This window comes from Notamacropus eugenii, chromosome X (assembly GCF_028372415.1).
Source record: "Notamacropus eugenii isolate mMacEug1 chromosome X, mMacEug1.pri_v2, whole genome shotgun sequence".
In the NCBI taxonomy this organism is placed as follows: domain Eukaryota; kingdom Metazoa; phylum Chordata; class Mammalia; order Diprotodontia; family Macropodidae; genus Notamacropus; species Notamacropus eugenii.
In genome coordinates this window covers 35,511,041-35,527,456 of record NC_092879.1, presented here as the reverse complement: position 1 = coordinate 35,527,456, position 16,416 = coordinate 35,511,041, and the positions used below count along the sequence as shown (strand labels likewise).

Genomic DNA, 16,416 nt, shown 5'->3' with positions numbered 1-16,416 from the left:
GTAGCAGCAGAAGTCACAGAACAACAGAGTGGAGGAGATTTTTGTTCCAGAGAGCCCTGAAAAACAGACACCAAAGGTCCATCGCCCACCGGACCTGGAGCAGTGCCCAGCTCTGCCTTGGCCACGCAGCACTGAGAGAAACAGAATCGAGCAGGCTTCAGGGACAGAATCTACAGCAGCCATGCCGGTCCCTCCACCCACAGATGCCAAAGTTTGGTGAGATGATCTTTTTGGCTCCCCGAGAGGGGAGTGGGATGTCTCCATGGCTCGGGCCTCCTCGCGAGGCAGCAGCAGAGGAAGCCTCGGACAGGGATTCCCAAAGCAGGCAGGAGCATGGATCCATTGCTGAAGGTCTCTGCATAAACCCCCTGAGGGAACTGAGACCCATGAGGCAGCACTGCCCCCACCTGAGCACCTGAACTTAATCTCACACTGAATAGCAGCCCTGCCCCCGCCAAAAGCCTTGAGGCTGGGAAGCAGCATCTGAATCTCAGAACCCAAGTGCTGGCTGGGCAGATCTGGAGTCCTGGTGGGTGTGAAGAGGAAGCTCGGAAGTCAAGTCACTGGCTGGGAAAATGCCCAGAAATGGGAAAAAAATAAGACCATAGAAGGTTACTTTCTTGGTGAACACATATCTCCTCCGTTCCTTTCTGATGAGGAAGAACAATGCTTACCATCAGGAAAAGACATAGAAATCAAGGCTTCTGTATTCCAAACATGCAAAAGAAGTGTTCCATGTGCTCAGGCCATGGAAGAGCTGAAAAAGTGTTTTGAAAATCAAGTTAGAGAGGTGGAGGAAAAACTGGGAAGAGAAATGAAAGAGATGCAAGAAAAGCATGAAAAGCAGGTAAACACCTTGCTACAGGAGACCCAAAAAATGCTGAAGAAAATAACACCTTGAAAAATAGGCTAATTCAATTGACAAAAGAGGGTCAAAAAGCCAATGAGGAGAAGAATGCTTTCAAAAGCAGAATTAGCCAAATGGAAAAGGAGGTTCAAAAGCTTACTGAAGAAAATAGTTCTTTAAAAATTAGAATGGAACAGATGGAGGCTAATAACTTTATGAGAAACCAAGAAATCACAAAACAAAACCAAAAGAATGAAAAAATGGAAGAGAATGTGAAATATCTCATTGGAAAAACAACTGACCAGGAAAATAGATCCAGGAGAGACAATTTTAAAATTATGGGACTACCTGAAAGCCATGATCAAAGAAAGAGCCTAGACATCATCTTTCATGAAATTATCAAGGAATACTGCACAGATATTCTAGAACCAGAGGGCAAAAAAATTATTCAAGGAATCCACAGATCACCTCCTGAAAGAGATCCAAAAAGAGAAACTCCTAAGAACATTGTGGCCAAATTCCAGAGTTCCCTGGTCAAGGAGAAAATATTGCAAGCAGCTAGAAAGAAACAATTCAAGTATTGTGGAAATACAATCAGGATAACAGAAGATCTAGCAGCTCCTACATTAAGGGATCGAAGGGCATGGAATATCATATACCAGAAGTGAAAGAAACTAGGTAAGAATCACCTACCCAGCAAAACTGAGTATAATACTTCAGGAGAAAAAATGGTCTTTCGATGAAACAGAGGACTTTCAAGCATTTTTGATGAAAAGACCAGAGCTGAAAAGAAAATTTGACTTTCAAACATAAGAATGAAGAGAAGCATGAAAAGGTAAACAGCAAAGAGAAGTCATAAGGGACTTAGTAAAGGTGAACTGTTTACATTCCTACATGGAAAGTCAGTATTTGCAACCCTTGAAACTTTTTTCAGTATGTGGGGAGTTGGTGGGATTACACACACACACACGCACACACACACACACACACACACACACACACAGAGAGAGAGAGAGAGAGCACAGAGTGAATTGAATAGGATGGGATCATATCTTTAAAAAATGAAATTAAGGGGTGAGAGAGAAACATATTTGGGGGAGAAAGGGAGAAATGGAATGGGGCAAATTATCTCTCATAAAAGAGGCAAGCAAAAGATTTTTAGTGGAGGGAAAAAGAGGGGAGGTGAGAGAAAAACGTGAAGTTTACTCTCATCACATTCGACTAAAGGAAGGAATAAAATCCACACTCATTCTGGTATGAAAACTATCTTACAATACAGGAAAGTGGGGGAGAAGGGGATAAGCCGGGTGGGGGGGGATGATGGAAAGGAGGGCAATGGGAGAAGGGAGTAATTTGAAGTCAATACTTGGGGAGAGACAGGATCAAAATAGAGAAAAGAAGCAATGGGGTGCAGGATAGGATGGAGGGAAATATAGTTAATCTTACACAACACGACTGTTATGGAAGTCATTTGCAAAACTACACAGATATGGCCTATATTGAATTGCTTGCCTTCCCAAAGGGAATGGGTGGGGAGGGAGGGAGGAAGAGAAGTTGGAACTCAAAGTTTTAGAAACAACTGTTGAGTACTGTTCTTGCTACTAGGAAATAAGAAATACAAGCAATGGGGTATAGAAAGTTACCTGGCCCTACAGGACAAAAGAGAAGATAGGGACAAAGGAAGGGAGAGATGACAGAAAAGAGGGCAGATTGGTGATAGGGGCAATTAGAATGTTCGGTGTTTTGGAGTGGGGGGAGGGGACAAATGGGGAGAAAATTTGGAACCCAAAATTTTGTGAAAATGAATGTTAAAAGTTAAATAAATAAAGTTAAAAAAAAAAGTACAAGTTCAGGAGATGATGTGCTGTGTGTGTGAGCAACAGCAAGAAAGCCAAGATGTATGCAAAGAGGATAAGAAGCCTGGAAAGAAAGAAAGGGTCCAGATCTCAAAAGACTTCAAATACCACAAGGTGTTCTATGGGATCCTGGAGATAGTAGAGAGCCTCTGGGGTTTATTGACCTGATATGGTTGCACTTGCTCTTTACTTTTAAAATACCTCACATTTTATTTTTATACATTTGTTTTTAAAGCACTGAGACTTTCCCACAGTCTTTTTTCCCTGTTCAAAATTTTCTCCATCCTCCTACCCCATCTCCTACCCAATGAAAAGGCAACAAAATTCAAACTCATTATAGATATGTATTAAAATGATCAATGGTAACTCCAGAAGTCTGATAATAAAACATGCTTTCTGCCTCTTTCCACAGAAGTAATGTCCTGTGCATCCAGAAGGAAGAAATATTTTCAGGCATGAACAACACAAAATAAATCTGATTTTCTTCACTATATTCATATAAAGGGTTCCACCCATCCCCCTCCAGTCAGATATAGAAGGCCCATGCTTCTCCACTGAGCCAGACAGTCAGAGGCGTGAACAAGCTGCAGAACTCTGCTGAACCAAGTAATCAAACATTTAAGCTGGATGCAGACCTGCTGGGGAGGAAACTGGGCCTGATTGAAGAGTTGATCCCACCCAATGGAGGTTGGATAAAAGCAGCAAGATCGTATGCTACCCAGCATCCCAGTGGCAAGACAGCCTAATGGTGGAGAAGCTTCCGCTAAAGTGATAAGAGGGAATTCTTCGTGGGGGAGAGAGACTCTCTCTGTCTCATTCCCACCCTCATGCTTGATAGATCAAGGATGACCTTTTAACCTATTTCAAGATCAGGAAAGATTTGTGCCCAAAACCACATCTGCACTGAAAGCTTATGAAGAGCACATGAAATCGTACTGAAGACAGCGTAGACACTCTACAGAAAACACCTTCAAGAACCTAAAAAAATCCCAGCAGAAAGCTGAAGCATTCTGATAGGAAACTGTGTGAAGCTGCTGTAACAGGGAATAAAAAACTTCCAGAAACCAGGGGCTGGGGATAATGACCCCTTTTGTCACACAAACTATCTAATCTGAGACCTCTTTCCACCGCCTCTGCATGTACTCATGATAGAACATGTTTCTGGTTCGGGATCATGTACGTGTATATATACATATGCATATATGAAAATAAATATTCATACACATATCTCTACTTCTGCCTTCTCTTTCTCTCTCTCCATACATACACATTCATACACAAACATAAATATACACATGCATATATGTATGCTGGAGAATGAAATGGAAAACTACTGCATTATCTCACTGAAGAAAACCCCAAATGGGATCATGGAGAGTTGGATATGACTGAAAAATGACTTAATAACCACAATAGGAGGAGATATGGATACGGATTTTTAAAAACCAATTGTTCTTAACCTACCATCTTAGTGTACTAGGGTGGTAACCAGTGGCAACTCCTTCCAAAAGCTTAAGGCAGCATGTTCTGCCTGCTGTCAGTACATGTGGGAAAGGCTGGAGAGACTGCTTATAGAAAGGCATAATGACATGCAATGGAAAGGTCCTCCTTATAGCTATTCTGACTCCTTCTTGTCCCTTAACATGTGAGGAAAAGGAGACAATGATTCCTCGCTGAGCCAGAACAGTGAACTGATGATATTACAGTTTCTTTGGAAAATCCTAGAGAATCAGCAAAGATACAAGTAGAGACCATTAATAGAATCAGCAAAGATGCAAATATAAGCCATTAATAGCTTCAGCAAAGATGTAGTCTACACAATAAACACTCAAATATTAGCAGCATTTCCAAATAGTAATAAAAAGGAGGCCATTACAGGGAAATCCCCTCCCAGAAATATTCAAGATGCATAAAATGTATGAAAATCAATCTGCCAAAGCACAGAAAAGACGTGTAGTGACTCAGTTACAAAATAATCCTTGAAGTAACAAAGAAAAAGTTTAAATAATTGGAGAAACTTTCTGTGCTCATGGCTGAGCTGTACCAGTCTAAAAGAAATGACAATGTAACTTACGTCCAGATTAATGTAAAGAAAGAATTTCCTGAAGTGGTCACACTCTGTGAATTTGCAGTGCATATGGGATTGGCTGGGACCAATTAACCATATTTTACATCACTGTACCTACAAATAGTGCACATTCCAAAACATCCAACTGGGTGAGTTTCATTTTTCACAGTAGTCAGATCCTAGCTGTACTACCAAAGTCAATTGATACCTTCAATGCCATGCCCATGAAATTATCAAATCATACTTTAAAACGTTGACAAATTCCCAAATTGATAAATGGTCAAATAATATGAACAGGCACTTTTCAGAGGAAGAAATTAAAGATATCTATAGTCATATAGAAAAATGCTCTAAATAACTATGGATTAGAGAGATACAAATCCACATAACTCTGAGATACCACATCACACCTATCAGATTGTCTAAAGTGACAAAACGGGGAGACAATAAATGTTGGAGAAAATGTGGGAGAGTTGGAACACTAATTCATTGTTGGTGGAGCTGTGAGATGATCCAACCGTTCTGGATAGCAATTTGGAACTATGCCCAAAGGGCTACAAAAATGTGCATACCCTTGGAGGCAGCAAGACCACTTCTAAGAGTATATCCCTAAGAGATTATAAAAATGGGAAAGGGTCCCACATGTACAAAAATATTTATAGCAGCACTCATTATGGTGTTCAAAAACTGGAAATCAAGGGGTTACCCATCAATTGGGGAGTGACTAATAAATTATGATACAAAGATATAACGGAATACTACTGTGCTATAAGAAATGATGAACAGGAAAACTTCATAGAGGCCTAGAAAAACTTATATGATCTGACATTGAATGAAAGGAGTAGAATCAGAACATTGTACATAGCAGCAACCACAGTGTGTGAGGATTTTTTCTGATAGGCTTAGAAATTCATTGCAGTGCAAATACTTAAAAACTTCTCGGTGGTCTTTTAAGGCAAAATGCCTTCCACATCCAGAGAAAGAACTACGGAATTCAATCCCAGAATGTAGCAGAACATTTTCTTTTGTATTACGTTTTGGCTTGTTATATGATTTTTCCCATTCATTTTAATTCCTCTATGCAACATGACTATGATGAAAATGTGCTAAATAGGAATGCATGAGTAGAACCTACATAAAATTGTATGCAGTCTCAGGAAGGAGGGGGGTGGTAAGGGGGAAGAAGGGAGAGGGAGGGGACAAAATCTAAGTTATGTGGTAGTGATTTTAAAACATTGAATATAAATTTTAAAAATAAAGTAAAAATAATAATATGGAAATAATAAAAAAAATTTCTGAGACACTAGTTCAAAGGGTCCTGTCCTCTAGCTCTGAAAAGTGTATAAATACTCTAAGGTAAGGTTGTGTTTTGTGGCTTATACATGAGAAGTGTTTGTTTGGCCATATGAGACTGGGAAGCAGCTAAGGATCCTCCTGACTTTGACCACCAAGATGTTGGTGCTTCTCTCTCTGGTCACTGTGTATGTATTGCTTATGGTCAGACAGGTGGAGGTCCTGTCTGTTGATCTTCACTTTTCTGTATTTTCTCTGTAGTTCATGGTGCCCACTTTTTCCCCTGAACTAAATGAATGATTTATGTGTTTGATTCAAGTGATTGGTGGCCCCTCAGAAAATACCTTGTTAACATACTAACACAAATACTTTTTTTTTAAAAAATGGGATTGAGAATGGTAAGGGGACAGATGGTAAGGATTAATGGAAAAGGGGCAATAATTCTTCCAAACCTTAAACTGCATTGTAAAGCTTGTTGTTCTTTAATCATTTTCAGCTGTGTCCAACTCTTTGTGACCCCTTTTGGGGTTTTCTTGACAAAGACACTGGAGTGCTTTCCCATTTCCATGTCCACCTAGAGGGAAGGTACAAGGTGGGCCTTGTGTCTTCATGTGAGATAGGAGTAAAGGAAGAGATAACAGCAGAAACCATCTGTGTGATAGGCCATGGAAAAGAGAGGAAAAGGTGGAGATCATGGCAAATGGCTTCTATTTTGAAGTAAAATATGAAACAAGGTTGTGAGCTGATAGGGTAGAGGAGGGGGAGCCATGGGAGGGTTGAGGAGGGATTCTTTGGAAGAGCCACTATGAAGAGAGGAAGAGTGAGGTGATAAGAGAGGGTCAAAGATTCACCTAAGTTAGTTGAGGTTGGGTAACTCATTTGCAGTAGACCCAGTCAAAATGATTTCCAGATATTCTCCATCTTCATTCAGCAGCAGTGTTTGATGGGAGCATTTCAAGGCTGATTGGGTCTAGGGACTCAAGAGAAAAGAAGAGTGTAGAGTTGAATTGGTTTTCCAAGGTGTCAAGATGCAGTGATCAGTGCAAGGAAATGTTTTGGGAGATAACTGAGGAAATAAAAGTCATGGTGTGGAAGAAGAGTAGGGTTTTGTAAAGGAAGGTGGTGGGAGAGGTGAAAGATAAGGATATTTCAGAATTCTTGAATACAGAGGTCATGCATTTGTGGGTTATGCCAATATCATGAGTTTGCCCATCTTTGTGTATGGCTGAAGTGGGGTAGAGCCATGGAAAGTGTACTCCTTGTGTATGTAGGGTTTTTGAGAGAAAAAATCAAATAATTATTATACCCATAGACACATAGACACAGATAGACAGACAGACACACGTAGAGGAAAGTCCCAAAGAATGAGGGCAGAAGTTGGGGAGGAGGGAAAGATTGTGAAGCAGATAATGAACTGAACTGTGGAAGGAAGTGGAGTGACCTAGTTGGGGTGTGAGACCCAGAGGCAGGGCTGTAGACAATAGGTACCAGGATTTTGATTAGCTGGTAAAGATACATTTCATTAATCTCAAAGTAGGAGAGGTTGCTATGTGACGGAGGTAAGAGGAGAACCTGACTAACTAGATAAAAGATTCACCAGTTCTACCCAAGTACACAGACCAGAGCATACCTTTTCTGCTTTAAGGACAACCTTGAACTCCTGCTGTGTATTCAGCATTCAGATCCAAACAGCAGCTAACCTCCAATAAAGGCATTTCACTCCAGGTATCATTCCCTCCAATTAGTCCTATTTCTTATATAATGCTTTCCAAAATCATGATGGAAGAAATCAAGCAAAATACTATCATAATAGTATGAATTTTAAACATAGACCCCAAATATAAACTTATTGCCATGCAAATGGCATTCATCCGTTAGAACATATTGTGAAACATCTCAGAGAAAAATAAAACAAGGAGAAACCAAAATGTTTCTCTCTTCTACACTAGATGTACTCAGAGACTAGTATAGGATAAATAAAATCCAGTTACATCTATAGTTACCAAAACGGCTCTTGCTCTTGATGTCTATGAACATTTTGTCTGATCTATGGGTGACAGATGGCTTCCTACAAAGCATAATAGTTAGGAGAAGGCAGAAGATCGATATTAGAACAAAGGAAGGAATGCGTGTCCCTGTTAGCCCAGTCATTTACACTAAGTTCCTACACTAACCCTTCTTTGTCACTCTTAATTCAGGCCGCATAACTCAAAGGGAAGGACTTTTCAAAGATCTCTCAACTCCTACCACCTGGCTCATCTCACCTAATGTTATCCAGGCCAGATATGGATGAGATGTAGTACCTAACTGTGCTTTTGGAAGCAATCCAATACTTTATTTTCCAGTCTCCCCTGACAACTTTTTTGTTTTTTTTTCCCCCTTTTGGTCCTCCTATTACTGCTCATAGTCTGAATTCTATGGTTTCTATAGGATAGCACTGAGGGGAACCACTGGTACCAAGTGATCCCTGCAGGAATGCCCAGGGTACCAGTGCAGGCTGTGCACTGACCAGGATTGGGTGAAGGGTTAATGGAACATAAAAATCTTCCCTATACACGTATGGGCCTGTGTGACTACACATCTTCCCTTCTGAGTTCCCAGGTGTAAAGGTACACAGGTATTTTGCCCCATCAATCACAGAAATATTGGTCTTTTGAACTCTTCTCTAGTTCCCAGCTGTTACACGTTGGTGCTGAGTCAATTTGAGTCGGTTAGGCACTGAGTCAGGTAGGTATTGCATCTTTTGTCATTAAGCCAAATAGGTGCTAGGCCAAGGAGCTTTTGAAGCCTTTCTTCACTGAGCCCATCAGGTGACAAGTCTTTGTTTGAAAACTGTATATATTCTTGAATACTGATTTTGCCTAGGGGCTCAGAGAGGGGAAGGGTGTTTCACCTGGAATCTTTTTGATTTATCATATTAGGGGCACTGAGTATCCAGTATCAAGATTCCTCACCCACTTACCCCCTCCTATGAACAACTCAGAAGTAAGTGCCCAGGTCTCGTGCTGTATGTAAATATTTGCGTTATTCTGTTAAGCTTTGTTTTTCTATATTTTTCTAATGAGGTTTTATATTGTCCTTGTGTGCAGAAATAAATGTTGTACTGGTTTGGTTTCGAGTGAAGATTGCTTATTACACCAAGCTATTAGATCCTTAATATCTGCACCCATACGTTATAATATATATATATATATATGCATATGTATCTATATAGAGAGAGAGACATATATAGATACATATGTATATAGATACATATATATATATGCATACATACACAAACGGTTGAAGAAATTTGCAGCAGTAGCTCATGTGGCATTGACGATACACTGCCCTCTGTTCCTATCCTGTTGAATGGCATCAGTGGGTGGTGGGAGCACCTCGACAGCACCCACGGTTTTAGAGAGCACGACTGGGATGAACTCCCGACCTGCTTTTGCATTCACGGAAGGCCTCAACAAATTGAGTATGTATCTCGGTCTGACTCTGGAGCAGGAGAGAGCGGCCTCGGGAAAACCTCCACAAGGGTCAGCTGAGAATCCCTCACTCGGGACTGGTGAGTTCCCCAAGCCTCTCGGCGCCTGGGCACAGGCGACTGGCCCCGTGAGGCCGTGCCCCTATAAGCTACAAGCGCTTCCTGTAGAGCTACTCTCTGCAGACTCAGGGGCTCCAAGTTGAGGCGGCTTGCCAGCCAGCCTTCCAGAGGGCTGAATGGGAGCCGAAACTCCGCCCCCACCGTCCAACCTGGACTCCACCTTCCTCTCGCCCCTGCCCTGCGTCCTGCGGTTGCCATAGCGACCCCCAGAGGTGGTGGGATTGGTGGATTTAAGGTTCCAGACTCAGTGCAGACAAAGGGAAGCAGGACTAGCCCTGCACCCGCCCTCCTGGTCACGATGGTTACCACCACGCTTGGATGCTCCGCCTGGCCCTCCTGGCCTCTGCAAGTCTCCTTCCCAGGCTCTCCCGGTCCCAAGGAGGCAAACTTCTCGGAACTCCTTTAGAGTGCAGCGAGTTGGACAATTGACCAGGTGGCCACCAGACCCGCTAACGACAGGAGAAGGTCCCGGGAACTCAAGTCCGTCTCCGTCAGTGTCAGAAAGGCTAGGTCTGCCCCCTCCTTGTCTCTGGACAAGGGAATGACCCTTTTTGCCCCCCCAGCCTTATCCCCCCCTTGGTCCACCCCGCTTCCTGTCCTACGAACTTTCCCTGGACTCTCCCCACGCACCAGGCCTGCCCTTTCCCCGTAACTTGGATCTAGTTTGCAGTCAAGGGGAGGGAACCCGAGCCACTACTGAGTAGGGAGCCCAGATGGGGCGGAGGGGACAGTGCCCACGCCAGCCCTGGCCTGCTGAGGGAAGCGAGGCAGCAGAGCGTGTGACCGTCCTTCTGCCGATCCCGAGGTCAAGGAGGGTCCGGGAGGATCCAGTCAGCCTCAGCCGAGCCTGAAAATGAAGATGACTAAGACCGTGGGTCAGTCAGGTGGTTCGCTCCTAGGGTTTCCAGTCCAGGTTCAGTACGAGCAGGGAGGCTCGTGGCAGCAGGGTCCGTGGTGAGGGCCAGGTCCGAACTTGGGGAGACTGCGTTGATGGTTATTTTGAGAAGTACGCGGGTAACCAGGGCTGGGACCTTCTCTGCTGCGGTATTGCAAACTGTCAGCTGAGGCACAGGGAGGAGAAACACTCGGGATATTGGAACCACAAATAAATAAATGAGTGAGTGAATGAATAAATTCATAACTTAATAAATACATAAATGAATAAATTCATAACTGAATAAATACATAAATGAATAAATGAAGAGATGAATAAATGAATAAATACATAGATGAATAAATACAGTGATGAATAAATACATACATAAATGAATGAATGAATACGTAAATGAATGAATGAATAAATGAATGAATGATTTAATGAATAAATGAACGAATGAATAGATAAATGAATGAATAAGTGGATGAACGAATAAATGGATGACTGAATGGATAGCTGGATAAATGAATGGATAAATGGATGAATGAATGAATAAATGAGTGAACGGTTGAATGGATGAGTGGCTGAATGAATGAAGAAATGTATGAAAGAATAAGTGAATGAATGAATGTATAAATGAATGAATGGTTAAATGAATGAATGGTTAAATGAATAAATAAATAAAGGAAGGAAGGAATGAAGGAAGGAAGGAATGAGTGAAGGAAGAAATGAATGAGCAAGAAAAGGTTCAATGGGGAAAAACAGGATTAAGGGAAATGCATAGTAATCGTAATTGTGAATGGTTTGAACTCACTCAGAAACAGAAGCAGATGGCAGAATGGAGTAAAAATCAGAATCGAAAAATGTGTTGTTAAAAGAAACATTTTGGAAGCAGAGAGACACAGTAAAAAAAAAAAAAAAAGTAGAATCCTTTGCGCTAAGAAAGCAGAGATAGCTATGGTGATCTCAGTCACAAAAAAAGTAAAATTATACCTAATTAAAAGATATAAGCAGGGATTACATTTTGGTAAAGGTACCAGAGACAATAAAGGGTTATCACTAGCAAACATCCTAAACTATTAATATTAAACTATACCACCAAATGGTATAGCATCCAAATTCTTTAAAAAAAAAAAATTAATCAGTTTAAGGAGGAAATAGAAAATAAAAAATGTATTAGCAGGGAATCTCAACTTCCCCATCTCAGAACTAAATAAATCTCACCAAAAAATAAGCAAAAGTTAAGGAGATGAACAGAATGTTAGAAATCTTAGATATGATAGACGTCTAGAGAAAATTGAATGGGAATGTAAAGGAGTATATCTTTTTTCAACATCACAAAACTTGACCATTTTTAAGACATTAAAAACCTCGCAGCCAAATGCGGAAAAGCATAAATATTAAATGCATCTGTTTTTGATCATAATGCAGTGAAAATTATAGACAATAAAGTGTCATGGAAACAGCTAATAACTAAACAAAGAAGAATGAACAGAAAAAGAAAACTATAGATCTTATTTCCCTAATGAATGTTGATGCAAAAAATAAATAAAATGCTACCAAGGAGAATACAGCAATGTATCACAAGGATCCATCACTACTGTAACTAAGTGGGATTTCTTTCAAGAATGTAGGATCTGTTCAATGTTAGGAAAACTGTCAGCATAATTGCCCATATCAATAACAAAATCAATAAAAATCATAATTATCTCAATAGATACAGAAGCTTTCTGTAGAGGGCCAGTACTGACGGAGCCCGGAATGTGAGGTATTGTCTAGGTTGAGACTTGTACCAGCGTAAAGACTGAAGTTCTCAGGATTGGCGCAGCATCCTACTGCTGATAAGTAAAGATGAGATTGTCCTGACCCTGACTGTGTACCCCCGAAGTTGTTACACAGAAGGAACTAAGATAAGGAAGTGAAAGACGTAAACTAAAAATGTTCTCATGAGAATAACTTTGCTTGCTTGCTTAAGAGAGTATATGAATTTGACCCTCAGATCAATAAACCAGTCATGTACAGATAGTACAGGCTCGCCTAGCCCCCTCTGCTGTCATCTCTGTCTTTTCTATAACTGCCGCGCCTCTGGTCCACTGGTTGCTGGCAGATTTTAACAAATTATAATACCTATTCCCATTAAAAATACTAAAGAGTATAGGAATAAATGGAGCTTTCCTTAAAATAAGTATTATCTAAAACCATCAGCAAAAATTATCTGTAATGGCAATAAGCCAAGCAACGATGTCCATGATCACTACTGTGATATTGCAATAAGAAAAGAAAAAGAAATTGAAGTAGTTAGAATAAGCAATGTGGAAACGAAACTATCACTCTTTGCAGCTGATATGAATAATTAACAACTTTAGCAAAGCTGCAGGATATGAAACAAACCCACATAAACTACTGGCATTTCTATGTATTGCCAACAAACTCCAGCTGCAAGAGAAAGAAAAATTCTCTTAAAAATATAGACAGTACAAAAATTTGGGAGTCTGTGCCAAGTCAAACCTAGGAGCTAACATAATTGCAAAAGGTTTTACGCAAATAAAGTCAGATCAAAAAAATTGGAAAAATATTAGTATCTCTTGGATAGGCCAAGGCAATATGATAAAAATGACAATTCTACATAAATTAATATACTTGCTCACTGCCATACTAATCAAACTACCAAAAATGATTTATAAACTTTAAAAAATAATCAAATTCCCCTGGAAGAATAAAGATCAAGAATATCCAAAGGATTAATGACAAATGTGAAGTAAGGTAGCCTAGCAATATTAGAAATCAAAATATATTGTATCATGGTAATCATCAAAACGATCTGGTACTGGTTAAGAAATAGATCAGTGGAATAAATTAGGTACACAATACACAGTGTTAAATGATCATAATAATATGGTGTTGGATAAATCCAAAGATCTAACCTTTTAGGACAAGAATTCACTATTTGACAAAAAGTGATTGGAAAACTGGCAGAAACGAGGTGTGGATCAATATTTCTTTTTTTTAATTACCTTTTTTTCTTTTATTTTTTTCCATATTTTACTTGAATCTCTGGGATTCTCTAAGTATATCATCATTTGATCTGCAAAGAGTGATATCTTGGTTTCTTCTTTGTCTGTTCTAATTCCTTCAATTTCTTTTTCTTCTCTTATTGCTACAGCTAACATTTCTAGTACCATATTGAATAATAGTAATGATAATGGGCATCCTTGTTTCACCCCTGATGTTATTGGAGAAGCATCTAGCTCATCTCCATTGTATATAATGCTTGCTGAAGGTTTTAGGTAGATACTGCTTATTATTTTATGGAAAGTTCCATTTATTCCTATGCTCTCCAGTATTTTTAGTAGGAATTGGTGTCCTATACTGTCAATAGCTTTTTCTGCATCTATTGAGATAATCATGTGATTCCTGTTAGTTTTGTTGTTGATATGATCACTAAGGCTAATAGCTTTCCTGATATTGAAACAGCCCTGCATTTCTGGTATGAATCCTCCCTGATCATAATGTGTTATTCTTGTGATAACTTTCTGCATTTTTTTTTTGCTAAAATCTGATTTAAAATTTTTGCATATATATTCATTAGATTAATTGGTCTATAATTTTCTTTCTCAGTTTTGACTCTTCCTGGTTTAGGTATCAAAGCCATATTTATATTATAAAAAGAATTTGGGAGGACTTCTTCCTCCCCGATTTTCAAGAATCGTCTATATAGTATTGAAATTATCTGTTCTTTAAATGCTTGATAGAATTCATTTGTGACTCCATCTGGCCCTGGAGATTTTTTCTTAGGGTGTCCATTCATGGCTTGTTCAATTTCTTTTTCTGAGTTGGAGTTATTTAAGTATTCAACTTTCTCTTCCGTTAATCTGGGCAATTTATATTTTTTAAAAATAATCATCCATCTCACTTAGATTGTCAAATTTATGGGCATAACATTGGGCAAAATAATTTCTAATTATTGTTTTAATTTCCTCCTCATTTGTGATATTGGTAACTTGGTTTTCTTCTTTCTTTTTTAAGATCAAATTGACGAAAAGTTTAACAACATTATTGGTTTTATCGTAAAACTAATGCTCAGTTATATTTATTAATTCAATAGTTTTCTTAATTTCAATTTTATTAATCTCTCCTTTGGTTTTCAGTATTTCCAATTTGATATTTACTTGGGGATTTTCAAATTGTTCTTTTTCAAGCTTTTTCAGCTGCGTGCTCAATTCGTTGATCTACTCTTCCTCCATTTTATTCAAGTAGGCATTCAAAGATATCAAATTTCCCCTAAGAACTGCTTTTGCAGTATCACATAAGATTTGATGTGTTGTCTCATTACTGTCATTCTCTGGAATGAAGTTATTGATTTTTTCTATCATTTGTTGTTTAACTCACTCATTCTTTAGGATTAGATTATCAGTTTCCAACTAACTTTTGGTTTATTAAATATATTCTTTCTTGTATTAGGGTCTGACAAGGATTCATTGACAATCTCTGCCTTATTGCACTGGATTGTGGGGATTTTGTGCCCTAGAACATGTTCAGTTTTTGTATATATGCCATGTACCTCTGAGAAAAAAGGGACATTCCTTTCTATCCCCATTCAATTTTCTCCGGAGATCTATCACATCTACCTTATCCAGAGTTTTATTCACCTCCTTAACTTCTTTCTTGTTTATTTTAAGGTTAGATTTGTCAAGTTCAGAGAGGGGGAGGTTGGGGTCCCCCAAAAGTATAGTTTTGCTGTATACTGCTTGCTGTAACTCCCTTAACTACTCCTCTAAGAATTTGGATGCTATACCACTTAGAGTACATATGCTTAACAATGATATTGTTTCTTTGTGTATAGTGCCTTTTAGTTCCTTTCTTATCTCTTTTGATTAGATCTATTTCTGCTTTTGCTTTGTCTAATATTAGGATTGCTACTCCTGCTTTTCTTACATCAGTTGAAGCACAATACATTCTCCTCCAGCCTTTTACTTTACCCTGTGTGTATCCGCCCATTTCAAATGTGTTTCTTGTAAACAACATGTTGTTGGATTATGATTTTCATTCCATTTTGCTATCCGTCTGTTTTACGGGAGAGTTCATCGCTTTCACATTCACAATTACGATTATTATCTATGTCTTTCCCTCCATCTTCTTTCCCACCATTTGTGATTTTAGTTCTCCCTTCTCCCTTCCCCTCCACAATAGTTTTAATTTTTTACCACCACCTCCCCCCAGTCTTCCCTTCCTTCTTTCAGCCCCCCTCCCTTTTACTCCCCTTTGCCCTTACTACTTCTCTCCCTTTCAGCCTCCCCTGCCCTTTCTTCTCCCTTCCCCTCCTACTGCCTATAGAGGTAGTCAGATTTACATAATTAAATTTATTGTTCGGCTTTGAACCAAATCGGTTGATAGTACCTGTTCACCAATGTTCATCTCCCTCCTGTCTTTCTCTCTACTTTAATATAATTTTGTCCTTCTTCCTGTGAAGCAATTTGCCATTTTCTGCTTCCTCCTTTTCACCTCTGCTGTTACAATCTCCTCGCATGCTTGCAACACATTTTTATCACCACATCATTTACTTTATACTCGCTCCCTCTCGTTATGTATATCCCTTTTATATTTCATAACAAACATAAAATTCTCAAGATTAACAAGTATCTTCCCTTACAGGGAGGCAAAGAGTTTTCTCAAATTGAGTAACACGTTTTTCTTTTCCCTTGTTTACTTTTTTATGCCTCTCTTGAGACCTGTCTTTGAAGATCGAATTTTTTATTGAGTTCTGGCCTTTTTATCAGGAAGGTCTGGAAATCCCTTATTTCACAGAATATCCATATCCTTGCCTGAAATGTTATGCTGAACTTTGCTGAGTTATAGTCCCAGCTTGTTTGCCTTACGAATATC

General features: G+C 39.4%; 1 protein-coding gene and 1 long non-coding RNA gene across 3 annotated transcripts in view; one reads left to right on the top strand and one right to left on the bottom strand.

Moving 5' to 3' along the window:
• The window catches only part of LOC140515394 (uncharacterized), a 1,104,438-nt gene extending 1,094,659 nt beyond the window's left edge, over positions 1 to 9,779 (bottom strand). For both annotated transcript variants that reach the window (XR_011971003.1, XM_072626067.1), the window contains exon 1: positions 9,492 to 9,779. The gene's annotated coding sequence lies outside the window, so the exon portion shown is untranslated. The remainder of the gene's footprint in view (positions 1 to 9,491) is intronic.
• A 287-nt stretch (positions 9,780 to 10,066) lies between these two features.
• The window catches only part of LOC140515411 (uncharacterized), a 35,297-nt gene continuing 28,947 nt past the window's right edge, over positions 10,067 to 16,416 (top strand). Inside the window, exon 1 of the long non-coding RNA XR_011971016.1 lies at positions 10,067 to 10,136. This is a non-coding gene — a long non-coding RNA (uncharacterized lncRNA). The remainder of the gene's footprint in view (positions 10,137 to 16,416) is intronic.